The sequence below is a fragment of the Mustelus asterias genome, chromosome 2, assembly GCF_964213995.1.
Source record: "Mustelus asterias chromosome 2, sMusAst1.hap1.1, whole genome shotgun sequence".
Taxonomy (NCBI): domain Eukaryota; kingdom Metazoa; phylum Chordata; class Chondrichthyes; order Carcharhiniformes; family Triakidae; genus Mustelus; species Mustelus asterias.
The window spans coordinates 142,379,649-142,404,979 of NC_135802.1; the positions used below are offsets into that span (position 1 = coordinate 142,379,649).

Here is a 25,331-nt window from a genome sequence, read left to right on the forward strand (position 1 = left end):
AATTTAGCTCACCTTCTTTTGAGTGAAACGTTAAATCCTGGTCCTGTCGGTTAGATTTAAAAGATCCCATGGCACGCTTTTGAAGAAGAGCGGTGAAGCTTTTACCTGGTACCCTGGACAATATTGAGTCCTCACCTAACATCACTAAATGGAACAGATCATCTCCATGCCGGCATGGACAAGTTGGGCGGAAGGGCCTGTTTCCATGCTGTAAACCTCTATGACTCTATATTATCACATTGCTGTTTGCAGGGTCTTGCGTACAAATTGGCTGGTGCATTTTCTGTTGGTGGTAAAGGGTTTTGGGATGTCCTGAGGTTGTGAAAGGCCTCATATTTACAGTGGTATTTTAATTACTCGTTGGTATAAACTAAAACAAGTAAATTATGGACTGTGGCTAATTGTGTGGCAAACCTAATGTACTGCACATGGTTATAACAGCTTGGCTGTTCTCTTGCAGCTAGTGACCATAATTTAGCTATTGTTAAGATCATAATATAATAATACGTGCTGCAAATGTGGAGTATCAGGATGATAACAACAACTTGCATTTATTTAGGGCCTTTAATGTAATAAAAGATCCCTAGGAGCTTCACAGGAATGTTATCAAACAACATTAGACATGGAGCCACATAAGGACAGTTTGGTCAAAGGGGTAAGTTTTGAGCAGTTTTTGGAAGGAAGGGAGAGACAGAGAGGATTAGGGAGGGAATTCCAGAGCTTACATTTCAGGCAGCTGAAGGCACAGCCACCAATGTTAGAACATAAAATCCAGGGATGTGTAGAGTTGGAGGTGCACAGATATCTTGGATTGTCAGATTTGAGGAAGTGAGAGAGAAAGGGAGGGGAGAGGCCATGGTGGGATTTGAAAACAATGATGATAATTTTAAATCAACATATTCCTGGACCAGGAACCAATTAAAGTTTTAAGATTTTTTTTATTGAAGTGCCACAAGTAGGCTTCCATTAACACTGCAATGAAGTTACTGTGAAAATCCCCAAGCTGCCACACTCCACTGCCGGTTCGGGTACACTGAGGGAGAATTTAGCATGGCCAATGCACCTAACCAGCAGGTCTTTCGGACTGTGGGAGGAAACCGGAGGAAACCCACGTAGACACGGGGAAAATGTGCAGGCTCCTCACAAACAGGTTCCCAAAGCCAGGAATCGAACCTGATTCCCTGGCACTGTGAGGTAGCAGTGCTAACCGCTGAGCCATGGTGTTTGTAGGTCAACATGTACCAAGCTAATGCGTGAATGGGACTTGATGTGTGTTCAGGTTCAGGCAGTAGCATCTTGGATGACCTCAAGTTCACAACGGATGTAAGATGGGAGGCTGGAACAGCATTGGAATAGTCAGGTCAAGACATTTAGAGACATGGCTAGTTTCTCTGATCTGTGGCCAGTCTCCACTTGCTTTTCAGATGACTGTTGCATCATGGGATGACTCAAAGTGGCAGATGGAATATGCATGAAAAGCTAGTTTTTTTGAGAAGGAAGCACAATTGTCATTGCGAACTCAGGCATATATCGAGTCACATTATTTTCACCAAAGAAATGTTTTGCAAATGCATTTTGGTCCTGAAAAATATACAGAGCGCTGAAAATTGATAATCTGCTCGGAATCATACCAGGTTTCACTCGGTGAATTTTAAGACAGTAATCCAATCTCATTCAGGTGGCAAACATAAACTGCTTATGCCTCAGTGGCAGGGTTAATGGTATTATCTGAACCCTTCGATTAGATTGCCACCTTATATTGCATCTTGTTGAAATAACTCCTCAGAGGCCGGTGTCCCTTCACCAGATTCCCTTTATTTACAAACTCAATTCCACCCCAAGAGTGCTTCAGGTACACACTCGGAATCCGGAGTACCAGTAGACCTGACACTCCCATATTTATATACAGGCAAGGCTCCCTGATTGGGCAGGCAATTATGACCTCAATCAGGGACCCCTCTTTTCGTGTGCCAACCAAATAAACAAAATCAAATTAACTCAGGGACAACTCAAAAAAAGACCTCAATAAGGGAGCTCATACACCAAGAGTCCAACCTCATGGGCCTCGTTGAAGTCATTACACCAGTATTCTCTGTATACCTTCAGTTGAGAACATAGAACTGGGAGCGATCTATTCAACACCTCAAGCCTGTTCTGCCACTCAGATCATAGCTGTGTCTTGACTTCATTTACAAACTTTGGCTCCATTTCCCTTAATAGCCTTCCCTAACAAAAATCTGTCTATCTCAATTTTGAAATTTTCCATAGACCTCAACAGCCTTTAAGGGGGGTTCCAGATTTGCACTGCACTACGGCCTAAACTTTACAGTTCCGCCCACTATGGGAATCATTGCAGACAGGACAGAAAATTTGAAGGACCAGCAAAAGGTCCATTGACTTGGGGCGGCAACTTGCTGCAAGACCAGAAAATCCTGCTCGTTGTCTGAAGAATTGCTTCCTGATATCTCCCCTGAACAGCCCAACTCTAATTTTAAGATTGTGCCCAATTATTCTGGACCGACCACCAGAGGAAATTATTTCGCTCCACCTCATCACCTGTTTACCCTATTAAGTCCCTGAACTATCTTAAATTGGGTTTGCAATTCCACGCAATGACTTTATACCAAAGTCATTCGGTACGTTCATTATTTACCCCTATGATTTCTGTGGCCTTACCCAAAGAGTGCAGATGGAATGCATCTTGCCAAGGGCTCTTGTGATGCCAAGTGCCAGAGGTCATACTAAACCTGCACATTGCCAGTCAGGGCATACCTGAACGATTGCAGTTGGTTCTGGGCACCATGGCACCAGGATCCTATCCGGGCTGCAGGGGAAGAAAGGAGAAAAGCAACCAAGTTGATCTTCACTGTCACAGGGAATGAATTGCTAAGTTCCGCGCCTTCAGTCTTAAGTAGGAGACCTCATTTGCATCGCATCAATCTGTCAACTATTTAATTCACATCACATCCACAAGTCATCCACTTCGTTCACATCACATTAATTCATAATTGTGCAAAGAAATGCTAAATGTTGCCCAATTGGTAAACACGGTCTATTTTCTGGCACAAGAATGTTTGTGAGTTTGTTGTGAATTATATATACTCCATGAGACAGGAGAAAAGACTTTGAGGTGGGACCAGGCTCCGGTTTCATCCCACAGTCCAAAGAAATGCAGGTTAGGTTGATTGACCATGCTCAGTTGCCACTTAGTGTCAGGGGGACTAGCAGGTGAATACGTAGGGTTACGGGGATAGGAGCTGAGTGGGATTGTTGTCCGTGCAGACTCGATGGGCCGAATGGCTGTAGGGATTCTGTGATTCTATGAATCATTCATCAGGAAAGAATAACAGGCACCATGGGTTGATTTTAGCCACAGAGACAAGAACAAAGAACAATACAGCACAGGAACAGGCCCTTCGGCCCTCCAAGCCCGCGCCGCTCCCCGGTCCAGGATTGAATCCTGAATCCAGGATCCCCGCCCAATTTTCCAGCCTATCTACATACCAATATCCTATCCACCGAGCTGTCCCCCACAGCTACGATGCTTTGTTCATTACAACCTATTAACTCACCCCCACCCCCCCATTCCAGACCATGTGATCTCCAGGGAGAGGCGAAAACCCAGAGTGAAAAACCCCAGGGCCAATATGGGGAAAAAAAAATCTGGGAAATTCCTCTCCGACCCCCTGAGGCGATCGAAACGAGTCCAGGAGATCACAATGGCCCTGATCGGAAAATGCTTCCCAACCCTAGTCATTTCCACTTCCACGAGAAACAAGGAACAATTAGCCTGCGCCGCTCCCTGGTCCAAACTAGACCACTCTTTTGTATCCCTCCATTCCCACTCCGTTCATATAGCTGTCTAGATAAGTCTTAAACGTTCCCAGTGTGTCCGCCTCCACCACCTTGCCCGGCAACACATTCCAGGCCCCCACGACCCTCTGTGTGAAATATGTCCTTCTGATATCTGTGTTAAACTTCCCCCCCTTCACCTTGAACCTATGACCCCTCGTGAACGTCACCACCGACCCGGGGAAAAGCTTCCCACCGTTCACCCTATCTATGCCTTTCATAATTTTATACACCTCTATTAAGTCTCCCCTCATCCTCCGTCTTTCCAAGGAGAACAACCCCAGTTTCCCCAATCTCTCCTCATAACCAAGCCCCTCCATACCAGGCAACATCCTGGTAAACCTCCTCTGTACTCTCTCCAAAGCCTCCACGTCCTTCTGGTAGTGTGGCGACCAGAACTGGACGCAGTATTCCAAATGCGGCCGAACCAACGTTCTATACATCTGCAACATCAGACCCCAACTTTTATACTCTATGCCCCGTCCTATAAAGGCAAGCATGCCATATGCCTTCATGACAAGGCGGGTTTGAATGTGTAATGGGGAGGAAGGGTAAATTGAGATAGTTATGCAGTAGGACAGCTTCCCAAAGCTGTCCCACTTCTGGACGAGTTTCCCAACAATGGACTGTCACAAGAATAGGGAACCCATTCCACAGAGGCAGTCAGAACCCATCTCATTTTGCCAGAGCTGGACCAGGCTCACCACGGCCCCCACACCACACATCAAGTTGCACTGTTCATGACTCACAGCTAGTCCCAGTGTTATCTTCCCAATGCCCGGGGGAAAATTCAGCGCCCCCCCCATCCGTGTCTGAGCCTCTTCTTCTGGCACAGGCCCTTAGGAGAGTCACGATAATAGACTCAGTTCAACCCCCATCTCTTTGACTTTGCAGCATGTAGGTGGGGTAAATTCTAAACTAATCTTTGGGAACGATTGAGGGAAGGCAAACAGTTCAAAATTCTCACGCCTGACACATTCCGTCTTCCTCCCGTGCATTTCTGATTTTAACACAAAGGAGTTTGCATGCTTCCATTTTAATAGCATTTCTATTTTTAACCTCTGGAGTCTGGGATTCCTGTGATCGGGGAACGCCAGGAGGTAAAGGGAAAAGTGGAGTGTTGAGTCCATGAGGTAACTGTCTCTTGCTTGTGGCCCAGGGAGAGCAGGAGTGATTCCCTCCACTGGAGGTTGAAACGTTTACGGTACAGAATGTACCAAGGGGGTGATGCATCTGATCCTGTGTCAGAGCAGGGGGTGGAAAGAACCCTGAGGGCAGCTATAAACAGGTGGCACTGACCAGTTGAAGGGGCAGATGGAGCAGTAGGCTGTGATCAGTAGTGGTTGCTCCAATCAGTCTGGAGCAGAAGTGTTGTTAGCTCTGAGAAGCTGGGGCTTAGAGAAGCCCAGGGTGAGGGAGTGGGGGGGGGGGGGGGGGGGGGGGGTGAGGGCGTTGGTGGGCGGTGATGAACCCATGAAGCTGGCAGTTGTGGCACAGGAAAGCCTGTGAACGGTTGTGTCCTACTCTGAGCAGCTGGAGAGCTGGAATCGTCTTAGTAACTGGACGCTGGGGTGCAGCATTATGAATCCAATGGGTTGGAGTGTCAGCTGAGGGAAATCAAAGGTGAGATCTTTGAAAGAGAAGGGGCTGCCTCCCTCAGGAAGAAGATAGAGTTTTAAAGAATTTTTGCTACTCGTTGACGTCTGGCTTGTTCTCTGAGAAAATTCGGGGAACCTATCTGTCTTGGATGTGCCTGCCATTTGTTTGGGTGCACAACCACAGTTTGCCTATCAATTCATGTTTGCCTCATATTAATTCTGGATGTTAGAGTATAAGATAGATAGGCCGGTCTTTTATGACCTTGTCCGGGCGAGGCTTGTAAAATCCCGCCCGAGGCCAACGGAGAATTCCGTTCTGCGAGCCGCGTCCGCCCTGATTCCGGGGCGGGTGTGTCAGTAAAATTCTGGCCATAGTGTTGACTGTTTCCTTTGCTGACTCTCATACGCTAAAACTTCTTCTATTGGCTCGAAACCATGGGATCTTTTGGCTTTATCCACTTAGTGAGTAACTGAGATTTCAAATGTCATTCACTTTAACAACAAAGGTTCCTGGCCCCTGATTGGATCACCGCAAACTGTGGGGTCTCGTCCATGACAACATTTGAGGGTCTGGTCTGGGTTTGTAATGCTATTTCTAACAGCCCCACGATGTCCAATCCCTCCAAGATGATTGACTCCCCCACAGTCGGCTAGATTTTATGCTTCCCCACGGGCGAGTTTGAAGATGGGTGGGCACATTCCCGCCATCTGCCAACCGGTCCCCAACCTGTCTGAAATTTTACAAGGGGGCAGGGGAGATGTCGGACAACCCTCCTGCCCTTGGGATTTGGTCTTGCCCTTGGCCAATTAATGGCCACTAAAGGGCCTCATCCTGCCATTACTTGCACTTTATTCTCGGTAAGGGGGAGGCCCTTGTCATGAGGGGAGTCCTGGCACCTTTCGTTGCGAGGTCTAGAGTTAGGCAAAGTTGAGGTGGGGGAGGGGGTGGAGAAATCTACATTACGCATCCCTTAGCCCATTGGGGACACCTAAACCTCACAACCCCCTTGTCATCCTCTCTTTACCCCATTCCCCAATCTCTTGAATGCAGCCACCAAACCCCTCACTGATGCTCATGACCCCAGACTTACATGGGTTCCTCGGCATTGTAGGGATGCTGTTAGTCCCAGCTATGGCCATCGTTCTTGGCTAATGATGCTGGGACTTCAGAACTGCTGGCCAAGCGGATTGGCTCTCTTTCACTGGGATTGCATTCCAAAAAGGGGCAGAAGTCTCACTTTAAAGCAATTAACACAGTTCTGAATGTTAAATTGCTGTAAGACAGCCATTCAGATCATTGACAATCGCCCAACTCTGACTTTTTACTTGTGTGGGCAGGGACCCCAACCCAATGTCGAATGCCCAACAATGTCAGAAACTCCCTGCAATGTCCAACTCCACAGTGACGTATGATTCCCCAGGCATGTTCAATCCTTCCGCCATGTCTAGTTCACCAATGAAGTGTCTAACTCCCCTGCAATCTCTGATCCACCTGTGATGCCCGCAATGTTCAACCCATGCCTCGTTATGAATCAGCTGCTGCAGTGATGTCCAATGCCCCACTATGTACGTTTCTCTGTTATGTCCATTCTCCTGCGATGTCTAATTCCGCCATCCCAGCAGTGACCCACACCTCTCGATGCTCAATAACCCCCAACATTTTGCAACTGTCCACAATGCTTGAATTTCCCATCTCCAGATTACTCATGTGACTGATTCCCCTCCCACAATGTCTGATGCCCCTGTGATGTTAGACCCACAGTCCGTGATCTCTGACTGCCCCACAATGTCCATTCCCTCGGCAATGTCAGACCTACATCCTGCAATGCCTGACAAGATCCCACCTTGCAATGTCTGATTCCTCTGTCAAGATGTCAAACCCTGCGGTGTGAAGCCAGACTTATTTGACATCCTCCCCCCTGCTGCGTTCCCACTGGTTGTCAGCCAGAAAGCCCGTCAAAGTTTTGAAAGGCCTCTTGCAGTTGGTTTCTAAAGCGGGCTCAGGAAACCTGAGTAAATATCGAGGCCAATCTTTCCGTGAGTAAGTGTTCAAATTTATGGAACAGGCTGTTTTGGAGATGGTGGAAGCAGTTGGTATTGATTCATTCAAATGCAAATAGATAAATTCCTGTTTAGAAAATAACATCCTGGAACAGATTATATGAGAAATTTGAGACATGGCAAGTTGTGTGTTGTGCACCAGAGAGGAACAGTCATTTTGGACCCGTGGTTCCCAAAGCTCTGCTTCACGGGGAGTTTTCCTTACTGCATGTCTGGGTCTTTTGTCGGATAATTGATAGAGATTGATTGCTATAATTAGTCAACAACTTCATTATCATTGCATCATGAGGCTACCAGAATGGTGGAAGGCCAACTATTTGGGACTCAGCCTTTTGTTGTCTGGAAATTCTCATTTTTCTTTTCCCCAAGATCCTTTGGGATTGAGTCTCGGGGGAGGGGGGAACAGTGATATAATGACTTCCATGTGAAGCTCACCATCATTTATACTTGTCATCCGGTGCCATTTTCCATCAGACTTTGCAACACAATACAGAGCATACTTTCCAAAGCACGCAGACACAGGAGGGAGGGGCGAAATGTTAAGATAAAGCCAGTTAACCAGACCCTCAAGAAATCAAAGCTCCAAAGGCATCCAAACTCTAGAATCTGGCAGCACGGTGGCACAGTGGTTAACACTGCTGCCTCACAGCGCCAGGGACCCAGGTTCGATCCCCGGCTTGGGGCATTTCTATGAGGAGTCTCCACGTTCTCCCCATGTCTGTGTGGTTTCCTCCGGGTGCTCCGGTTTCCTACCACAGTCTGAAAGATGTGCTGGTTAGGTGCATTGGCCATGCTAAATTCTGCCTCAGTGTAGTTGAACAGGCGCCGGAGTGTGGCAACTAGGGAGTTTTCACTGTAACTTCATTACAGTGTTAATGTAAGCCTGCTTATGACACCAATAAATAAACTTAAACTTAAGAATCCGCACTCTGTGCATTTTAAGATGTCTCTGATGGGAGGAGAACAGCATGTCACCTAGCCAACAGTCCTTCCATAAGGAAATCCTGAACTTACTGGTTCCCCGATAAGTCTGAATTAGGCGATTGGCCATGCTAAATTGCCGCTTAGTGTCAGGAGGGCTAGCTAGGGTAAATACATGAGGTTATGGGGATAGGACCTGGGGTGGGATTGTGGTTGGTGCAGACTCGATGGGCCAAATGGCCTCCTCCTGCACTGTAGGGATTCTAAGTTCTGTGAGTGAGAATGGAAATTCACCAGCTGGAGAACAAAATCGCTGGCGAACCACCATCTTCGGGTTAACCATATTCGACCCTTTCCAACACAACAGTTCAAATCCAAATAAGTGTAGATTCTTCAGAGTAACCATAAATATCTTGGGGGCAGGTTTCTGCTAGTAACATCAGCGCCATCTGGGTGGAATCGACCCAACCAATGCAAACGATTGAGGTATTTGAAATGTGAGTTATTGCCTAAGATAATCCACGATCTTCTACACTGTTTCAAGTTTCAACTTTCCTGAATCCCGCCCAGAAAACTGGTCACACCCCCAGGTTGAATTTGCAGGATTGAAATAAGTCAGGAAAGATCTTTGAATTGAGGTTATTTCCTTAGGTACACAAGCATTTGTAGACACTATTCAAATGTTTTCACCTGAAAAGAAAAACTACGAGGAAACTGACTCGTGTGCATCGATGAAATAATTCAATGTTTTTTCAGTGATTTTCAGTGAATTAAATCAGTTTACTTCTTGGACACCCTTCATGGCGGTACAGTGGTTAGCACTGCTGCCTCACAGTACCAGGGACCTGGGTTCAATTCCAGCCTCAGGTCATTGTCTGTGTGGAGTTTGCACATTCTCCCCATGTCTGTGTGGGTTTCCTCCAGGTGCTCCAGTTTCCTCCCACAGTCCAAAGATGTGCGGGTTAGGTGGATTGGCCATGCTAAGTTGACTCTAGTGTCAGGGGGATTAGCAGGATAAAATGAGGGTTATGGGAATAGGGCCTGGGTGGGATTGTGGCTGATACAGATTCGATGGGCCAAATGGCCTCCTTCTGTACTGCAGATATTCTATGATTCTAATTGCATTGAGTCTGGAAAATTCATTTTGGAGCAGCATGGTGGCACAGCAGTAGTTAGCACCGCTGCCTCACAGCGCCAGGGACCGCGGTTCGATTCCCGGCTTGGGTCACTGTCTGTCTGGAGTTTGCACATTCTCCCCATGTCTGCGTGGGTTTCCTCCAGCTGCTCTGCTTTCCTCCCACAGTCCAAAGATGTGCAGGTGGATTAGCCATACTACACTATACTGGCCTTAGTGTCAGGGGGACTAGCTAAAGTAAATGCATTGGGTTATGGGCTTAGGGCCTGGGTGGGATTGTGGTCAGTGCAGATGCGATGGGCCGAATGGCCTCCTTCTGCCCTGTAGGATCCTGTGATGTTTGTATTGAAAAAAAAACATTTTTCGCTCTAAGAATTAAATTGCAACATGGAATTAAATAGGAAAGAAACAATTATGTAACATTCCACCACATCGCACTGGTTCAAATACTTTAATTTAGTGATTATGAAAATTAGTTTTACCAGAAAATTGGACAGTAACTTTCCCAGTTCAATTTCAAACATGTTTTGAATATAAATTCCCAATTGTGCCAAAAAGGACTGCCTACTCCCTGTGCGTAATTTAATGGTGATATTCAGAGACACTTGTATCAATAATGTGAAGACTTTTGCTCATCTCCTGTGCTGTAAAAAGAAGTTGCACTCTGTTACAAGTTCTACTTCTTTAGTTTGTTTCTGTGAGAAGCTTTTATTGAACTGATTTTAAGATGTCTGCCTCCAGAGGCATGGTCACATGATTACAGGAAGCCTGAGGTGCCAATCAGACTGGTCACATTTCAAACCCAAACATCCCCACTTTCAATGAAACAAGCATCCCCTTTTTTCTAGCAAATGAAAGACACACTTGCACGAATAATCCTGTGTTACCCAAGTTTTCCACTATATATCCGCTGTTCTCATGCATTAATACTATTTGTTCTCCTTGCCAGGTACTGCACATGCATTGTGCATATTGGGGGCGATTCACCAATCCAGTGGTTAGCACTGCTGCTTCACAGCTCCAGGGACTTGGGTTCGATTCCCGGCTTGGGTCACTGTCTGTGTGGAGTTTGCACATTCTCCTCGTGTCTGCATGGGTTTCCTCCGGGTGCTCCGGTTTCCTCCCACAGTCCAAAGTCCAAATTTGGATGACCATTTGATTGGCCATGCTAAAATTGCCCTTAGTGTCCTGGGATGCGTAGGTTAGAGGGATTAGTGGGTAAATATGTAGGGATATAGGGGTAGGGCCTGGGTGGGATTGTGGTCGGTGCAGACTCGATGGGCCGAATGGCCTCTTTCTGTGCTGTAGGTTTCTAAGATTTCTAAGATCCCGTTGCACTGCTTTTGTAGCACAATGAGTTGGGAGACTCGAGTGGTGGCCATTTTGCGGGCTTCCCACTGGGCGCTATGGCCTCCCCGCTGGCACCACAGCCTCCACGATTTTCCGAGCGCTGGATTTCCAGCATCATCAGCCCTGTGGCAGAAATTGGCGTGGAGCTGTATAAATCATGCAAATGCTAATTTCAATACAATTTAAATCTCATTAGCGAGCCCGGGACTGAAATCTCCAGGCCCACAAGCATCCCCCCACCCCTCCCTCGCCCCCACCCATTGCCAGGAGTGGTTCACTCCAATGGGGATTACAATAGCTCCCTACTTGTGGGGAGCTGATGGCCAGACTCTACTGGAGTGAAGGGGAGCCATCGTGGCCCCCCAGAGGGTTGGATGCCGGGGAGTGCCAACCTGTTGTATTGCCTATAGTTCTTGATCAGGCTTGTTGCTGAAATCTCTCCAGTGGCCAACTGTATTGTTTTGACATTTTATCGTCAAACATTTGTGTACAAAATGATTTTGCTTCTTGCAGTTAAAACACTGCTTTCCCCATGTTAGACGAATCTTCTTTTCCTGTGCATGCTGTCCTCTGCTGTATTTGCATCTTGCAATTGCTCCATCCATTGGGCTTGGAACTGTCTCTCAGCAAAATATATCTCCTGGTTTGCTCCGCCACACATATGCTTTGGCTGTTGATTTACAACTTCCACATTTCAGCACATGTCTATTGCTTTCTTTAGGGTCAGTGTCTCATCTTGTCGTAAACTTGTTCTCACCGAGGGATCTCTCACCCCTAAAACCAGTTTATCTTTAATCAGATTATCTTTTAGCTGTACAAATTTGCATGATTCTGCTAGCTGCATTACAGCTATGACGTACCATTCAATGGTCTTATTTTCACTCTGAACTCTAGCATTGAATGCATATCATTCATACGTAACATTCACTCATGGTTCAAAATGTGCATGCAAGTCTTTCAAACTCACTGTCATTTTGTTTTGCTCATTTGTTAGATTTAGGGTGGGATACACTTTGTTTCAGTCCCTCCCCAGCAGTGTTAAAAGTGTAGCTACTCTTATCTTTTCAGGCTTGTTAATGAAGTCTGTTGCAATCTCATTGTTTTGTCATTATAGTTGGAAAAACTACCAATTTTACCATTCATCATTTTTCAATGGATTGGAAATTTTATTCCAGCCATTTTTACTCATTCAGTAATTTGCTTGCAGCCTTTGTGTCTCCTTTATCCTTTTTCTCTTTAGCCAATAATTTAATTTGCAGCTTGTCGTTGGTTTTGTCGTTGGTTTTAGCCGCTTTTTCACAGATTTGTACTTTTCTGCGTGCCAAGGTTCTCAGGATATTCCCTGAATCATTTCCAGGGCTCAGAAATCTATTTCTTGCCACCCTCTGACACCATGTTGCAAATACAAGGACAGCTGCACCTCTCTAATGTGTTTCTGTGAGAGGCTTTTATTGAACTGATCTTGAGATGTCTGCCTCCAAAGGCAACCTCATGGCATGGTCACCTGACTATGGAAAGATTGAGGTGTGAATCAGACTGGTTGCATTTCAGACCCAAAGAGTTTTATCATCTGTCTCACTGATCAACTATCCCATTAGATGGGTATTTTTGTGAGAGTACTGCACACAGTTCTGATCTCCAGAAAAATATAGAGGCACTGGAGTATTTGCAAAACAGATGTAGAAAGTGTAAAAGTGGATACATATCAGGGAAGACTTAAGAAGCTGGGGTTCTTTTCACTCGAAAAGAAAAAGTTGAGGCATAAGTTGATAGAGATCTTTGAAAGGCATTTTATCAAATAGAGGTAGACAGAATGTTTCTACTTCTGGCACAATCAGCTACCAGAGCAGATAAATGCAAAAAGTCAACATTAAACCAAATAGAGAATTCATGAAAATGGAAACGCGTTTAGAATCGTAGAATCACTACAGTGCTATTCAACCCATCAAGCTAACACTGACAACAATCCCATCCAGGCCCTATCCCTGTAACCCTACGTATTTACCTTGCTAATCAGAGGTGGCAGATGGAATTTAATCCGGATAAATGCGAAGTGATGCATTTTGGAAGAAATAATGTAGGGAGGAGTTATGCAATAAATGGCAGAGTCATCAGGAGTATAGAAACACAGAGGGACCTAGGTGTGCAAGTCCACAAATCCTTGAAGGTGGCAACACAGGTGGAGAAGGTGGTGAAGAAGGCATATGGTATGCTTGCCTTTATAGGACGGGGTATAGAGTATAAAAGCTGGAGTCTGATGATGCAGCTGTATAGAACGCTGGTTAGGCCGCATTTGGAGTACTGCGTCCAGTTCTGGTCGCCGCACTACCAGAAGGACGTGGAGGCATTGGAGAGAGTGCAGAGAAGGTTTACCAGGATGTTGCCTGGTATGGAGGGTCTTAGCTATGAGGAGAGATTGGGTAGACTGGGGTTGTTCTCCTTGGAAAGACGGAGAATGAGGGGAGATCTAATAGAGGTATACAAGATTATGAAGGGTATAGATAGGGTGAACAGTGGGAAGTTTTTTCCCAGGTCGGAGGTGACGATCACGAGGGGTCACGGGCTCAAGCTGAGAGGGGCGAAGTATAACTCAGACATCAGAGGGACGTTTTTTACACAGAGGGTGGTGGGGGCCTGGAATGCGCTGCCAAGTAGGGTGGTGGAGGCAGGCACGCTGACATCGTTTAAGACTTACCTGGATAGTCACATAAGCAGCCTGGGAATGGAGGGATACAAACGATTGGTCTAGTTGGACCAAGGAGCGGCACAGGCTTGGAGGGCCGAAGGCCTGTTTCCTGTGCTGTACTGTTCTTTGTTCTTTGTTCTTTGAAGGGGGGGAGGTTTAACACAGATATCAGAAGGACATATTTCACACAGAGGGTCGTGGGGGCCTGGAATGTGTTACCGGGCAAGGTGGTGGAGGCGGACACACTGGGAACGTTTAAGACTTATCTAGACAGCTATATGACCGGAGTGGGAATGGAGGGATACAAAAGAGTGGTCTAGTTTGGACCAGGGAGCGGCGCGGGCTAATTGTTCCTTGTTTCTCGTTTCAAGGCTTCATTCTATGATCATCTTGCTGGTGCCAGTACAGAGCGAGACTGCGGATAGTTGGGAACCTGTCTCGGGGGCAGGGAATTCATATGGTGTTCATGGAAGTGGAAATGACTAGGGTTGGGAAGCATTTTCCGATCAGGGCCATTGTGATCTCCTGGACTCGTTTCGATCGCCTCAGGGGGTCGGAGAGGAATTTCCCAGATTTTTTTTTTTCCCCATATTGGCCCTGGGGTTTTTCACTCTGGGTTTTCGCCTCTCCCTGGGGATCACATGGTCTGGAATAGGGGGGTGGGGGTGAGTTAATAGGTTGTAATGAACAAAGCATCGTAGCTGTGAGGGACAGCTCGGTGGATAGGATATTAGGATGTAGATAGGCTGGAAAATTGGGCAGGGATCCTGGATTCAGGATTCAATCCTGGACCGGGGAGCGGCGCGGGCTTGGAGGGCCGAAGGGCCTGTTCCTGTGCTGTATTGTTCTTTGTTCTTTGTTCTAATCTGCCCCCCACCCCGCTAACCCCCTCCCCCGACGCTAAGGCTGGAATTTTTCCATCCCGCCCGCCACGGGAATTGGAGTGGGCGAGGGGCGGACAATGGGAAGTTCCCTTGACCTCGGATGGGATTTTACGGTTACGAGGCGAGTGAGGCTATAAAATCCCACCCTAAGGGTCAATTTAGCATGGCCAATCCACCTAACCTCACATCTTTTACTTGGAGAGTACTTCAAATGTGGGAAGTATGTGGTAATATATAGAATAGCTGGAGTTGAAAAGCATAGATACATTTAAGGGAAAGCTCGATAAATACATGACAGAAACAGGAATAAAAAGACAACTTGATATTGCAAGAGGTTGGGTAGAAGGAGGCTCACGTGGAACATAAACGCTGGCAAGTCCAGCTTATATAAAGCACAATTATAAAATTCTCATCCTTGTGTTCAAATCCCTCCCTGGTCTTTCCCTTTCCATCACTGGAACCTTCCTTTGCTCAACAGCCAACTGAGGTCAACACTCACCTCCATTTTCAGCACTCCAGCAATCGTGGTCATGCTTTCAGCTGGCTTGGCCCGAAGCTCTGGAAAAGTGGCTTATTTCTGTGCTGCAAATTCTGTGCAAACCACCAAATATCTGAAGCACACAGATCATAAAAGCCCAACCGACATGCACTGATGTAGCTGACCACAGGGGGCATGAACTCTACAATTGGACTCAACGCCCTTGGGTTAAGGAAGGAAAAATAGTCTATGGCTGATCTTGCTCCTGTTACCTCCACTGCAGATGTTGATGTAAAACTGTTGGGAAGACAAGGTCAGACTCAGCTGCAATTGCCTCCTCCACAGCACTTACTCAGGAGGATCACCCATCAATAACAGCCAATCAGAGGAGATAGCAGAAGGTTCCAGCCAAATACGGGGTCAAACCCCTCAGGCAAGCAAATGAAGGAAATAAATTGACCAAGAAGGAATTTATTGAGTGAAATTAAAGATGAGATCCCGCAGGAAAAATATTTTTTAAAACTTGCATTTGTACTTTTTATGATATGAAGACGTCTCAATGCACTTTACAGTCAATTAAGTGCTTACGAAGTGTAGTCAATGGAGGTAATGTGGCAGCCAATTTACATGCAGTCTACCCTGGCTCATCCACAACACCCAACAGTATCCTACCTGGTTCCAGGTATATTTTTGCCTTGGGTACTTCATCAATTCTATGTCATAGAATCATAGAATCCCGACAGTATTGAAGGAGGCCATTCAGCTCATTGAGCCTGCACCGATAACAATCCCACTTAGGCCTTATACCTGTAACCCCACCTATTTACCCGGCTAATCCCTCTAACCTAAACATCCCGGGATACGAAGGGGCAATTTAGCATGGCCAATGCACCTAACCCCCACATCTTTGGAGTGTGGGAGGAAACCGGAGCATCTGGAGGAAACCCACACAGACATGGGGAGAACATGCAGACTCCACATAGACAATGGCCCAAGCCAGGAGTTAAACCCGGATCCCTGGCGCTGTGAGGCAGCAGTGCTAAGCATTGTGCCACCATGCCGCCCAATTCTTTGTAAACTTCTCTAATAAGGAACCCACCCTCCCCCACATGCCTGGTAATCGATAGGTTGACTTGTCTGGACTAAGTGAAGAAAAAGTTTTTTAAAAATAGGCTGCGCTGCGAAAGATTTCACCAAACAAATTATAGCGGAACACAGAGTCTTTGGAACATAGGAACAGGAGTAGGTCATTCAGCCCCTTGAGTCAATTCTGCCATCCATGACCAATCTGTATCTCCATTTATCTGCCTTTGTTCCAAATCCTTTGATACCCTTACCTAATACGAACACAATGACCTGAGTCTGAAAAATAATTGACTCTCGACACCCATAGTATTTTTTGATGAGAGTTCAACATTTCCACTGCATCTTGTGAGAAAAGATGCCTTCTAATATCACTGTTGACTGAGGATTGCACCCCCTTGCTTTGGATTCTGCCCACAAGAAGAAATAATTTCTCTTTGTCCACTCCATTGAATCCCTTAATCATGTTAATGCCTCAATCAGGTTACCCCTCAACCTTCAAAACTCAAGAAAACATAAGCCAATCGATGCTCATTATTCAACTCTTGTGACCCAGTATCATTCTCATTGATGAAAAAAAAGCTTGCCTGTGTTGTGTTTATGTTTCGAATACATGTTTATTTAGGGTGGCATGGTGGCTAGCACTGCTGCCTCGGTGCCAGGGTCCCGGGTTCAATTCCGGCCTCAGGTCACTATCTGTGTGGAGTTTGCACTTTCTCCCCGTGTCTGTGTGGGTTTTTTTCCGGGTACTCAGGTTTCCTCCCACAGTCCAAAAATGTGCGGGTTAGGTTGATTGGCCATGCTAAATTGACCCTAGGGTCGGGGGGATTAGCAGGGTAAATGCATGGGGTTACGGGAATTGGGCCTGGGTAGGATTGTGGTCGGTGCAGACTCGATGGGCCAAATGGCCTCCTTCTCAACTGTAGGGATTCTATATCCCAGCGCAATACACTTCCTAATAGAATGTTGAGAGCAGATTCAGCAGTAATTTTCAAAGGGAATTCTTTTATTCATTCCTGGGACATGGGCGTCGTTGGCTGGCCAGCATTTATTGCCCGTCCTTAGTTGCCGTTGGAGGGCAGTTGAGAGTCAACCACATTGCTTTGGCTCTGGAGTCACATGTAGGCCAGACCAGGCAAGGACGGCAGATTTCCTTCCCTCAAGGACGTTAGTGAACCAGATGTGTTTTTCTGACAATCGACAATGGTTTCATGGTCATCAGTAGATTCTTAATTCCGGATAATTTTTATTGAATTCAAATTCCACTGTCTGCCATGGCAGGATTCGAACCCGGGTCCCCAGAACATTAGCTGAGTTTCTGGATTAATAGTCTAGTGGTAATACCACTCGGCCATTATCCTCCCCTCAAGGATGTATCCTTGTAAAATAAATTATTTCTGGGCTATATATAAAGAAAAAGGGAGTTGGAACTGTTTTATTTCTTTCAGACGGCTGGCATAAAATCAATGGGCTGAATGTTGTATGATTCTATATAAATGTGTCCATATGTAGGCTGATTATCTTGGGACGGAACGTGGTGTTTGCTGTGTGAGGAAGGTCAGAGTGTTTCACACGGGAGTCGGTTCCTTTTTCACCCAATTCATTGTCACTGAACAAAACCTTTGAAATATAGTATTAATATCCGCCCCTCCCTGATCAGTCCTTTAAGCTGCTCTGAATAAAAATTCCGTACTACTTCCGGGCTATAGATTTCAAACCTCCTCCGAAGCGATGGTTCCCTATCTCTGTAAAGCATCTTAATTTTTCATCGCGCCGCTGTCTCTTAACAGGGGAATGCTGATTGCCTCCGGAACGAGAAAGGAAGAGTGCTGATTGGAAAATTGCAGGATTGGGCCTTCACAGCTACCGAGGAGGCCTTTTGTGGTGAAATGTTGCATAAATAATGCCAACAAGGGTCGAAATTCAGCGGTTGCCATGGAGACCTTTGTGCCTGGGTGAACTCCATTCTAGTATGCCTGGAAGACGGCGAGTGCTCAGGCTGCTAGCATTGGATGAGACGTTTACTAATGAGTGGCAAAAGTTGTTTGCTCGTTGGAAGGAATGTTAACTTGGAGGGGCTTGGAGTACTTTGCTGTGCTGTTTACATAGCATGGTCCAGATTCAGGTACTTGAGTCGGAATTTTATCTGTTTACAGTGTGATGAGGTAACGCTGACTTTTTTTTTCTCTCAAAAAGGTCTTGTGAGTTGTGTGAGGTGCTTTGTCTTTCAGTTCATCTGCTTTGCACTGCTGTAGCTGACAGCACTTTCTGCCTGAGACAGGGAAGGTGGGGAAATTAGTTCTGCTTGCCTTGCAGATGTGTTCAGCCCGGTATCCGTTATTTTGTGCGTTTGTTTTAGTACAAGGATCTTTTTCTTTTGCTCTAAGAGACACCCCGAAGTACAACAGCCTGCGTTGACGATTCTTATTTGCAAGGCGTAGACCAATTCAACCTGAGAAAAATCTCCCAAGCATGCAAACCCTACTGGGATGCCTCAGACGAACAGCGAGATCGAGCATCGGCTGCAGCGTCAATGTCCGTTTTAGTTCGCCGCTACCCCCCCCCCCCCCACCCCACCCCACCCCCCCCGCTTTGAAACTTCGGGTTGCCGTAAAGGGCTTCCCATTTATATGGTCTGACATCCAAAACATTCACGCTACGTCTGAAACTAAGTTGAAGGCGACTCTTTTGAAAGAAATGACAAAGATCCGGGAGAGGTCAGCAAAAAAAAGAAGTTACAGTGTGCTAACGGGAGGGCAGGTGTGCGCTTGCTGAGTTATGTAACGGTGAATCTTTTCGAAGGAAGAATGTAGTCTCCACAAAAGGAGGGATTTTTAAAAAATCATCATCTCTGCTGCCCCCCCCTTCCCCTCCCCCGTCAGCCTGGAACTGATTGTCCTCCAAGATAAAGCCCCCCCGAGACATGTAAAGCTTTCATGCTGTACGTTTGCATCTCGTCTCGGATGTGCTGCATCATGAGGTGCAGGTGCTTTTCCAGTTTGTAAAAGAAATGGGTGTGTTTTACCAATGGCTCTGTATTATTCCTGTTTACAAAAAAACCCTGATTTACTTTGCTGTTGAGACATTTTATTGTTGGAGTGTTGATGTGTAAATGTTAAGTAGTCTCTCCCGGGTGACGGGGGAGTTTTGATCTCCTGAAAGCTGGATTGAGTTCTCAGTGGAGTCATGTTTTTTATTGTATCAAGGGCTGAGCTGATTTAAAAGGACGGGCAGTGTTTAAGTTACTATTCCAGGCGAGGAAGGCAAGGTACAAGCAAGGTCCAAGATGGATGTTATCTGATTTAAGGAATTTTGGATCAAGCTGATTGTTTCAGAGTTTAATTTCAATCGACTGGTGAAGCTTCAGAACTTCACAGTGGTCCAGCAAGAGACCAAAAACCATCGACTGTGCCAAGGGATTTCAGGGTTTGGGGGGAACGCAAGCTCCAGAATAGGAAGGTGGAGTGCACCTTAAAACAAAGAGCAGCGCCAAAACTAACAATATGAGCTTAGACCCGAGGCTGTAAACCGCACGGTGGCACAATGGTTAGCACTACTGCCTCACAGTGCCAGGGACCAGGGTTCGATTCCCGGCTTGGGTCACTGTCTGTGTGGAGTTTGTACATTCTGCCTGCGTCTGTGTGGGTTTCCTCTGGGTGCTCCAGTTTCCTCCCACAGTCCAAAGATGTGAAGGTTAGGTTGATTGGCCATGTTAAATTGCCCCTTAGTCAGGGGGACTAGTGGGGTAAATACTTGGGGTTACGGGGATAGGGCCTAGGTGGGATCATTGTTGGTGCAGGCTCGATGGGCTGAATGGCCTCCTTCTGCACAGTAGATATGATATGATAAACATTTGAGTGACAATATCAGTGTTGTCGCATTATTCGGTATGTGCTTTTGACCCTATCAGCCTTTCTCCTTCAAAATATTTTCACCAGTTTTCTTCCTCCTCCCTCAGCTCCTGAAGGTGTGAATTAATTTGTTACTCACTACCCTTGTCTGAGACGGATATTGTACACGGCTTCTAAAGAAAGGGAGAAAGGCTTAAGGAAGGCATGGTCCAACCTACCGCGGGCACCATAGTGGGTGGGACATAAAATCTGACCGACCGGCAAAAGGTGCCATTGACTTCAGGTGGAAATTTCCAGTCCTGCGATGGATGGGAGCTGGAAACCCCACCCTTACATTTATATAGCGCTTCTCATGGCCACTAGGTGTTTCTAAGTGCTGTACGTGCAACCAATGAAAAGCTTTTGTTGTAATATCAGCCACAGTGTGGCCTACTGATTCAATGGCTCTGATGTCAGGGGGGAGGGAGGGCAATAGAACATAGAAAAGTTACAGCACAGATGAAGGCCAATTGGCCCCTCTTGTCCATGCCAGCCTAAGGAAACCCAAGTGCCCTTTCTAATCCCACCTTCCTGCGCCTGGCCCATAGCCCTATAGCTTAGAGCACTTAAGGCCAGATCTAGGAACCTTTTAGAAAGAGAATAGGATAAAGGGGGGTGGTAAGTATTGAAGGCCTTTTTGGCACTCTGGCCAGCCACCAACAAGACCATGCCAGGCATCTGCCAGTCTTTGGCCTCAGCAGGGGCCCATCTGTTGCCGGAAAAATCCCAATGGTTCCCCCAATCTGCCCACAATTTGGCACTTAAATATACAAATTAGCTTCAAGGCACTGGAAGGCGGGTAGACCTTGTCACTCTCACGCCGTCCCCTGCACAATCGGTTAGAGGCAGGAACACAATGGCTCATTGACCCATGTCACCCTGTCCTACCCTCTTCCCAATCCCAACCTTCAGGTTTGCCATCCCCAGGACCAGGTGGATTCCACCCATTAAAGAACAGGTAGCCAACATCTTAGTCAAAGAGTTGGATTTTAGGATGCGTCTTGAAAGAAAAGAGAACAGGGGATAGAAACAGAGAGGTTTAATGAAGCAATTCCAGAGCTTAGAGCCAAGGCTGTCGGTGCTGGGATGAAGGAACTGAAAGAGACACAAGAGATATGATCTGAAGAACAGAATAGACCTCAGAGGGTTGTAGGCCTGAAGGAGGTTACAAACATAGGATGGGGTGACGGATCTGAGAACACACACATGACTTTAAAAATTGAGTAAAGCCTGGAAGGTGGTCTTTTTTGAATGATACAAAGATGTATAATTTTTCCTTTATGTTGTTCAAAAACCTAGCGGGGGCAGAGTACAAAGCTCAGTTTCAATAAATGGGCCGGAACTTGGCATTGGAGTGGGAACCTCACAGATGAGGGTTGAGTGCTTGAGCTCTGTAGTTCTAGGGCTAAGTGCCTTAGACATGTCAGTCTGATGCTGGCAGAGTTGGACCTATGCCTAGGGGTCCTTCATCAGTTCATTGCTTTGATAGACAAAATCTGAGGCTGGAAAAAAAAAATGTCCTCTGGGATCTATTGAAGGTGGTGGAGCCTGAGAACGCTGGCACCGGTTCAACTTCAATCTGCTTCCAATTGCACTGCTGGTTACTTCTCTCAATTGAAAAAAAGAACAGATAGCAATGCTTTCCAAAACTGTAGAATGCTTTTGTGAAAAAATATCAATTGCCGCAGCTCATTGTGGAGATAAAACATAAAACGAAATGTGTAACGTAACAACAACTTGCATTTATATTGTGCCTTTTGATGCAGTAAAATATCACAAGCCGCTTTATGGGAATGTAGTCAGGCAAATACAGAGCTAAACACCGGGAACCCTGGCTGCTCTGGGCCTGGGCAATCCTGGAAGAAGAAAGGGGAGGGACATGAGCCAACATGTGTTGTTGTCAGTGAGGGTCAACTTCATGGGATTTAATGGTCATGGTTGGGAGGTGCTGATCTGTGTGTCATAGGAGGAAAAGGTTTGGTTGGCACAGGCTTGCCTGTCTAGACATTGCGTTGCAAGCCATGTCCTAGGTTGTAAATGGAGTAAGAGCCTGTGTTTTGAGGAACGTTGGTGGCCTGCTTTAGGTGTTTCTGGGGGTAGGCCTGGGAGTGCTCGGTGTGTGACATCCTCGAAGGGGTCATGCATTGAGATGGGTGTTGCGGGCGTGAGAGGGTCTCAGATGCATTGGCAGACGTAGCAACTGAACTGTGTTGCTGTGGCGACGTACAGAAATGTGTGAGCAACTGCATGATGCTTCTTTAAAAATCAGAGACTTTCAGGGACGAGCAGCAAAAGATTGGTGCAGCAGCTTTTCAAAGGGTAGGATAGAGTGGCAACATTGGTTTATGTTAAGGGCACAGCTGATGGTAAACGCTGAGTTGCTCAAATCCCAGAAGGGAAACTTGAAACAACTGCCCTCAATTATATTTTTGTTGTTTGGTATTGTATGAGGAAAGCTTTGAAATCCTGAGAATGATGTCCCAAACATTTTGTGATGATTTTACTAAAATAAATGTTTATTAGAAATAGAATAAACAGCAACAAAGTAAACTAGAAGTACACTTAACTGGAACAATGGCTATATACAGTATCACTAATTTAAACAGTTCCAAATAATTCTAACTTAACTACCTTCAGAGCTCCCCAAACTGTTGCACAATACCCAATATATTTTAAGATTTCTAAAAATCAACTAACTGTTACCACACAATGCAGTTATGTCTCTTGGGGTTACTTCGAGGTAAACCATCAGCTTGCTTTCCAAATCAGGCTTTCTTCACTCACACTGCTTGCTGGGCATTCAATAGCTAATCCTGTTATTGGCTGAGATCGAGAAAACCAGCACCCTATTTTCTTAAATATGATTTTTCCTTTTTGAACTTTCCCTGACCTGACCTAACTTCTTTAGAATGGCACTTCCCCCAGACTTAATTATATTCATCTCTTGATTTTAGGTTTTTGAGTTTAAAAACAAAGTAATTCACCTTGTGAAACATCTTGCATCCCTTCTTTTGAACCCTTAATAACTTATTCAAATCCTATTTCCCATGGTTACCAACTTGTCTTAGGTAAACATCCATTTACAGTGTTGCTAAGGCTATTAACATATCAAATGTACTAGTTCCATTCACACAGTCACTCTGGCTGTGCACTAATCCCACAATTTAAAATATTTAACCAGAACATTACCAGTAGAAAATATTCCAATTTCTTGCCTTTCCCTGATATTCTCATGACACTTAGATCATTAAAGACATCAATACATGCTGGTTAACTAAGACAGTGCAGTCAACGGGCCTGCTCACACAGGGAAACAATGACCTGTAACTTGTGTGGAGTTGCACTCAGAGTCAGATTGTCACTCCACTCCTTGGGAGCGATCTTACCCTTGCACCCCGCCGGCCAATGAGCGGGGTGAGCCGGTGAGATCACGAGAGAGCTGAGAAATCAGGTAGTGCGAGCTTGGCATCTTGGCACTGCCAGTCTGACATCCAGGCAATGCCAGGGGAGCGGGGCCTGAGAGGGGTGGGGTCAACTGAAGGGGCAGGGCCAGACCAGGGTGGGGAGGCAAACACTGCAACAGTGATCAGTAGGGGGAGGGGAAACCGCTACCACTCTGCAGTAGCGATGGGTGGAGGGAGCGATTGGTCCAGGTGAGGGGAGTTGGCGATTGGTCCCAGTAGGGGGAGGGAACCCCACAGTAGCGGGGGAAGGTGGGGACTGGATTTCGGCCATGAAGGCCTCCTATAGCAGCAGAGACAGTGACAGGTCTCTGTGCTCTGCTGCTGTCAGCCAGGTTTTGGGCGATTTCGGCCCTGTCCACCACCTCCCTGCTGGCGAGAAACTGGTCTGTCAAGATTTTTTTGCCTAAATCAGGTAAGATTCGATTTTTAAATCGCCCAAAAAAACAACGTGAATTTCTCCCATTTTCACACTTGTTTGGTCGGGACTTCGATTTTTTTTGGTCAGATCCCCCCTCCTAGTATTTTATTTTGAAATCCAATCATTCCTTTCTCGCTTGACCTTCTGCCTCATGCCAGGCTGTTTGAGTAAAATAGGGCTATCACCAAAAACTGGTGTCAGGTTGGGGAGCAGCTTGAAAAGTCTCAATATTTACACTTTGGACAGAATTTTCCCATCCCATGGGAATCATAGCGGGTGGGGATGGACCATGCAAATGTCCTTTGACCTCGGGTGGGATTTTCCGGTCTTGGGGCGAGTGTGGCCGGAAAATCCCGCCCCTACTCTTTCTGTGGTCACAAAGATCTACTAATCCTGCAGTCAGTTACTGAGCTAACAGAATACACCTTGATTGAAGGGGGCATTTCACAGCCAAGATTAACTTTCCCTGCTCCTCCCTCGGCTCCCACAACTCTCCCATCTGCCCCTGCATAAACCTCCACTGGTTTAACAGTAAAATCGATTGGAGGGAAGAGTAAAAGTGACAACACTGAGTCAACTGCTTCATTTCCTAATAAGTTCCTAACCTTGGTGTCACCTCTAAGCAGCCTACGATTAATGGAGAAGCAAGTGCCATCATAGTGGAATGTAGTTCTGTCCCATTTATAATTCGATGTCAGCTATGACTTAGTGAGAAAATATTGGCACGGAGTTAGAAAGTTGTGGGTTCATGCGGCACAATGATTAGCACTGCTGTCTCACAGCCCCAGGGACCCAGGTTCCACTCCGGCCTTGGGTCACTGTCTGTGTGAAGTTTGCACGCTCTCCCCGTGTCTGCGTGGCTTTCCTCCGGGTGCTCTGGTTTCCTCCCACACTCCAAAGATGTGCAGGTTAGGTGGATTGGCCATGCTAAATTGTCCCTTCGTGTCTAAAGATGTGTAGGTTAGATGGATTAGAAACATAGAATCCTACAGTGCAGAAGGAGGCCATTCGGCCCATCGAGTCTGCACCAACCACAATCCCATCCGGCCGTATCTCCATAACCCCATGCATTTACCCTAGCTAGTTCCCCCTGACACTAAGGGACACTTAGCCAAGGTAAGAGTGTGGAGTTGCAGGGGAGAGGGCCTGGGTAAGAGTTGGTGCAGACTCGATGGGCCGAATGGCCTCTTCTGCACTGTAGGGATTGTATGATGCCCCAATTCAATTTATAATCTAGACTGAAACTCCAGTGGAGTGCAGCAGGAGTGACACACTATTGGAGATGCCATCTTTTGGATGAGGCATCAGACCAAGGCCTGTCTTGTTTCTTAAGTGGAACAAAGCGATCCCATGGCACTATTTCAAAGGGCAGAAGGGTTCGCCCCAGTGTTCTGGAATATATCTGCCAGCAACACTTTTTCAAAAACGGTTATCTGGTCTTTATCATCTGGCAGTCAAAAAGGACCACGCGATGCACAGATTGACTGCCAAGTTTCCAGCGTGACAACAGT

The 25,331-nt window shown here is 46.3% G+C and overlaps 1 protein-coding gene across 3 annotated transcripts in view; it reads left to right on the forward strand.

Moving 5' to 3' along the window:
- The window catches only part of ctnnd2b (catenin (cadherin-associated protein), delta 2b), a 778,554-nt gene that overhangs the window by 264,105 nt on the left and 489,118 nt on the right, over window positions 1-25,331 (forward strand). The gene's annotated exons all lie outside the window — the stretch shown is intronic.